The sequence below is a fragment of the Trachurus japonicus genome, chromosome 4, assembly GCF_045865225.1.
Source record: "Trachurus japonicus isolate A0001 chromosome 4, Traja_1.0".
Classification (NCBI taxonomy): domain Eukaryota; kingdom Metazoa; phylum Chordata; class Actinopteri; order Carangiformes; family Carangidae; genus Trachurus; species Trachurus japonicus.
In genome coordinates this window covers 35217839-35224136 of record NC_140910.1, presented here as the reverse complement: position 1 = coordinate 35224136, position 6298 = coordinate 35217839, and the positions used below count along the sequence as shown (strand labels likewise).

At 45.9% G+C, this 6298-nt stretch overlaps 1 long non-coding RNA gene across 1 annotated transcript; it reads right to left on the bottom strand.

Annotated features, from left to right (window-relative positions):
• Positions 1-1782: 1782 nt before the first annotated feature.
• On the bottom strand, positions 1783-5903 carry LOC146989340 (uncharacterized). Its single transcript, XR_015035751.1, has 3 exons — positions 4795-5903; positions 3815-3842; positions 1783-2266 (listed from the first exon to the last, which is right to left on the bottom strand). It is a non-coding gene; the product is annotated as an uncharacterized LOC146989340 (long non-coding RNA).
• Positions 5904-6298: the final 395 nt, after the last annotated feature.

Genomic DNA, 6298 nt, shown 5'->3' with positions numbered 1-6298 from the left:
GATCAGGTAGCTGGTCTGGATACTGCAGGTCTGACTGGGACGTCCTGCTGTTCGGCGGAGATACTTTGAAAAACACCCCGGGGGCATTAAGGCTAGGTAATATTTAATCTATCTAATATTTTGATATAAAGTCCAATGTCGTTTGAATTAAAGTGAGATGCGAACTCAGACGGCTTGAAATCCTCGGCGCTGGCCATCTTGTCCACAAACGTAAACATACGTGACACCTGACACCTCACCTTTCACCTCGCGTTAATATCAAGAAATACATTTGGTAACATAGTTAATTTAATTTAGACAGAGAAATTAGATACAAAGCGCATGAGAACATTTATATTACTGAGAACAATTAGCTTCATGTGGACAGTGACGGCGTTTTTAATCTCAAAGGACAATTCCAGGCAAATTCAACCTAGATCCATATAAATCTAAATGAATTAATCTGCTGATTTTCTTTTTAATCTCTCCTGTTCTGTCTGTCCTTGCATCACCACAGCAGTGTATAGCCTAATGAAACGCTGTCTCTTATTCCGACGAAGATGAGATAGGCTAAAATATAAACATAAACTAGCATATGTAGACCTGTACAACACGGAAATTTAACATACCTGACGAAGGTGACATAAAATAATTTATGAAAAAATATCCTCCTTGACATTACCGAACCCATACGAAAATAGACAGCACACTAATACATTTAGATCAAAACATGAAATGAAGGCCTAATAAAACATAAAGTAAACCGCTCACCTCTCCCACAGCAGAGACAAAGAGGGAGAGTTTAGGCGGGATAAGACATTTATAAGAAAACATGGAGTTCCCCCCAAAAGGATCGTGGGGACACACAAGAAAATAAAAGTTCCGCCTGAGGAGGGCAGTCTGTCACCTTCAGGTAGAAATAAATATATTTTTTTTGTGTGTAATTGTATAGTAGCCTATGCATAACCCCTAAGAGGAACGAAATCTTTTAGCAGTTAAACTAAACCAGTAATTAACCTGATCAAAACGTCTTTAACTGCTAAGCTAAACCATTAGCCAACCCAATCTAAGTGATTTTACCTGCTAAACGGTTAACCAACTAGTTTATCTAATGAACATCTTTTAGCATTAAATCATTAGCTCGCCTATAGATGTGTTGTGTCTTAATGGGAAACCACACCACCGTTCATTGGAGACGTCCACTTTATTCTGACAATGATATTAAAAAAAAGAAAACTTTAATTATCCTTATCAGATTTGTACATTCATTTGTAAATTAATAAGACACAAGAACATATTTACATAGGCTTTTAAAATGTGAAAATGTCTAGTCTTTGTTTTTGTCATTAAATGTGTCTTGTAATCCCATATAGGATGGGCCACAGTGGTGGCATGACACAAAAATAAAAATTCATTCATTCATTCCCAGTAAAATGCTGCTGAACAGCATCTAACAAAAAAGCTGCTCTCCCACAAAGCACAACACCAAAAGGAGGAGATAGGTGGGATAAAATAGTTATACAGAAATAAATGTACGCAATCTACAGATCAAAAGTTACGCATGAGGAGTGTCAGGTTTTAACAATAAAAATAATTGTGTGTATGACTAAACATTACTGAAGCATAATAAACCATGTTACACCTACACTAAACTAAACTCTTTGAGCAGCTTAAATAAATTATAATCAACCACACACACACGCACACACGCACACACACACGCACACACACACACACACACACTTACAGAGTAGCCTACAGTGTGTAAACATCAAGTGTTTATCCTGAAGGTTTCTGATCTGAGTATTTTCATCATTTCTTTGTTGATCAACTGGACAATTAATCAATATTATTTGGTGTGAAGATAATCAATAGTTGCAGCTCTGGAAATTACCCACAACTCTTAATTTTCATGGCAGATGATTAAAGAGTTGTTGAGATATTTGAGTGTTAGCGGGGTCGCCGAGGTCACCAGCGTTCGTTCACCACGTCCGTGCACAGTTCCATATGATCAAATCCATCCAGCTGTTACTTAAAGACTTTAATTAGAGTTTAAACGTGACACTTTTCCAAGGTGGAGAGACTCAGACTGACGGAGGTTTAATAATCCAGAGGAACGAAAGGGAAGCGTTGATTTTAAAAGATGTGACTTCACTGGACAGAATCGTCTCCGTGGTAACAGATGGGTTCGCCGTTCGCTGCCGTCCTTCCAAACCTGTGCTGCTGCCGCCATCGGTGCACGATCACAGTCTGCAGCACGAGGCCGGAGGTTTGTGGACAGCTGAACCTCGTCCTCCAGATGTGGACGGCTGAACCTCGTCCTCCAGATGTGGACGGCTGAACCTCGTCCTCCAGATGTGGACGGCTGAACCTCGTCCTCCAGATGTGGACGGCTGAACCTCGTCCTCCAGATGTGGACGGCTGAACCTCGTGTTCCAGATGTGGACGGCTGAACCTCGTCCTCCAGATGTGGACGGCTGAACCTCGTCCTCCAGATGTGGACGGCTGAACCTCGTCCTCCAGATGTGGACGGCTGAACCTCGTCCTCCAGATGTGGACGGCTGAACCTCGTCCTCCAGATGTGGACGGCTGAACCTCGTCCTCCAGATGTGGACGGCTGAACCTCGTCCTCCAGATGTGGACGGCTGAACCTCGTCCTCCAGATGTGGACGGCTGAACCTCGTCCTCCAGATGTGGACGGCTGAACCTCGTCCTCCAGATGTGGACGGCTGAACCTCGTCCTCCAGATGTGGACGGCTGAACCTCGTCCTCCAGATGTGGACGGCTGAACCTCGTGTTCCAGATGTGGACAGCTGAACCTCGTGTTCCAGATGTGGACAGCTGAACCTCGTCCTCCAGATATGGACGGCTGAACCTCGTCCTCCAGATGTGGACAGCTGAACCTCGTGTTCCAGATGTGGACAGCTGAACCTCGTGTTCCAGATGTGGACAGCTGAACCTCGTCCTCCAGATGTGGACGGCTGAACCTCGTCCTCCAGATGTGGACAGCTGAACCTCGTGTTCCAGATGTGGACAGCTGAACCTCGTGTTCCAGATGTGGACGGCTGAACCTCGTCCTCCAGATGTGGACGGCTGAACCTCGTCCTCCAGATGTGGACAGCTGAACCTCGTGTTCCAGATGTGGACAGCTGAACCTCGTCCTCCAGATGTGGACGGCTGAACCTCGTCCTCCAGATGTGGACGGCTGAACCTCGTCCTCCAGATGTGGACGGCTGAACCTCGTCCTCCAGATGTGGACGGCTGAACCTCGTCCTCCAGATGTGGACGGCTGAACCTCGTCCTCCAGATGTGGACAGCTGAACCTCGTCCTCCAGATGTGGACGGCTGAACCTCGTCCTCCAGATGTGGACGGCTGAACCTCGTCCTCCAGATGTGGACGGCTGAACCTCGTCCTCCAGATGTGGACGGCTGAACCTCGTCCTCCAGATGTGGACAGCTGAACCTCGTGCTCCAGATGTGGACAGCTGAACCTCGTCCTCCAGATGTGGACAGCTGAACCTCGTCCTCCAGATGTGGACAGCTGAACCTCGTGTTCCAGATGTGGACAGCTGAACCTCGTCCTCCAGATGTGGACGGCTGAACCTCGTCCTCCAGATGTGGACGGCTGAACCTCGTCCTCCAGATGTGGACGGCTGAACCTCGTCCTCCAGATGTGGACAGACAGCTGAACCTCGTCCTCCAGATGTGGACAGACAGCTGAACCTCGTCCTCCAGATGTGGACGGCTGAACCTCGTCCTCCAGATGTGGACGGCTGAACCTCGTCCTCCAGATGTGGACGGCTGAACCTCGTGCTCCAGATGTGGACAGCTGAACCTCGTCCTCCAGATGTGGACAGCTGAACCTCGTCCTCCAGATGTGGACGGCTGAACCTCGTCCTCCAGATGTGGACGGCTGAACCTCGTCCTCCAGATGTGGACGGCTGGACCTCGTCCTCCAGATGTGGACGGCTGGACCTCGTCCTCCAGATGTGGACGGCTGAACCTCGTCCTCCAGATGTGGACGGCTGAACCTCGTCCTCCAGATGTGGACGGCTGAACCTCGTCCTCCAGATGTGGACGGCTGAACCTCGTCCTCCAGATGTGGACGGCTGAACCTCGTCCTCCAGATGTGGACAGCTGAACCTCGTCCTCCAGATGTGGACGGCTGAACCTCGTCCTCCAGATGTGGACGGCTGAACCTCGTCCTCCAGATGTGGACGGCTGGACCTCGTCCTCCAGATGTGGACGGCTGAACCTCGTCCTCCAGATGTGGACGGCTGAACCTCGTCCTCCAGATGTGGACGGCTGAACCTCGTCCTCCAGATGTGGACAGCTGAACCTCATCCTCCAGATGTGGACGGCTGAACCTCGTCCTCCAGATGTGGACAGCTGAACCTCGTCCTCCAGATGTGGACGGCTGAACCTCGTCCTCCAGATGTGGACAGCTGAACCTCATCCTCCAGATGTGGACGGCTGAACCTCGTCCTCCAGATGTGGACAGCTGAACCTCGTCCTCCAGATGTGGACGGCTGAACCTCGTCCTCCAGATGTGGACGGCTGAACCTCGTCCTCCAGATGTGGACAGCTGAACCTCGTCCTCCAGATGTGGACGGCTGAACCTCGTCCTCCAGATGTGGACGGCTGAACCTCGTCCTCCAGATGTGGACGGCTGAACCTCGTGCTCCAGATGTGGACGGCTGAACCTCGTCCTCCAGATGTGGACGGCTGAACCTCGTCCTCCAGATGTGGACGGCTGAACCTCGTCCTCCAGATGTGGACAGCTGAACCTCGTGCTCCAGATGTGGACGGCTGAACCTCGTCCTCCAGATGTGACGTGTGCAGCTGCTGTCGTCTGAAGCGTCATCTTGTCCGGTCGCACTCTGCAGACTCAGACATTCACCCAGAGAGAGAAAGTGCAGCTCCGTCCACAAACTTATGTCCACTCTGATCATTTTTAATTTGAAGTTATGTACATTTACATTCAATATTCAAAAATAATTAAAATCAGATTGAGGCGTGCGACACTTTACAAGTCCCTCGTTTACCTTTATAATCAGTATAACAACATGTAATAACTGGTTTATTTATCTGCATAATAAAGATGTAACGACTGGTTGGTGGCTGCAGTGGAATAATAAAAGACAAATGGAATAAATACTTTAAACTTTGATAAACACTTAAACCATTTATTACAAGTGTTAACTGCATCTAAACACTAAACTGAGGGACCTGAACTGAAATGTTTAACAAACACTGAATATTTCTTCTTTTTTTTAATGTATTTTTTCTTTCTCTTTGTGTCCATTAAGCACAATCTGTGAAATCCTACATGACCACTGTCCAATACGGCTTTGTTGCTGTTAATAAATCATTTATTATTGCTTCATAGATCCGTTATAAGAAGATGATTAATGACCTGACGAGTTATGACAAAGTGTAAAATCCCGAGTCAACAGTTAGAGCAGTTAATTGATTATATTAGATTTTAATCAAACAGACCCTTTATCATTTCTTACATATTTATGTCACTACAAATCTTTTCTGATCAATGTCTTATAACTGATCTATTCAGCATTAGGAAATGGGTTATTAACTATAGGGAAGTGATTAATTACAGCTCATACACCACTGTTTTAACTGTGACATCGTGAAAAAGCAAGAAATAACGGGAAAATCAGCTGTTTTTAATTGTTTGAATTATCAGTTCTGATCAAGTGCCATCATTTGATGTTGATTTTTTTTTTTTTTTAATTTGTTTGAGTGTTGTATGATTCTCTCACACAGATGTTACTACATCCCCGACTCCAGATGTTCATCACTCAGTCCATGAACATTTTAACGCTGATGTGACTCTCAGGACTTTGGTGGGATGGATGGCGCTTGTCCGTCACTCACGGCAACAGATACAGTGTCTTCCACGTGGTCGTTTCAGTGGAGAGAACATATTAGAAATAATAGAAGGTTTTTTTGTAGAAGAGGCGTGAATGAAAGCAGCAGACCAACGTGGATAGAGGGAAAGTGTTCGCCCACAAAATCCACCAACTCCTCCTGCTAAATTATGGAACAGAAATCCTGACAGTCAATCCATGATTCGTCGTATTGCTTCAAAATTAATGAGTCAAATTAAAGTTATTTTAAATTGAAATAAAATAATAAAATACAATTTTGATCAATCGATTGGCAAAAATACTCTATAATCACTACAAAATAGATACTTATAGCATATATAAAGCATTCTTCCTACATTGATAGCCTACTAATTTATAAAAACAGTTCAAAATGTTTAACTCCGGATTAATGAGCTCATCCATAATAAAAC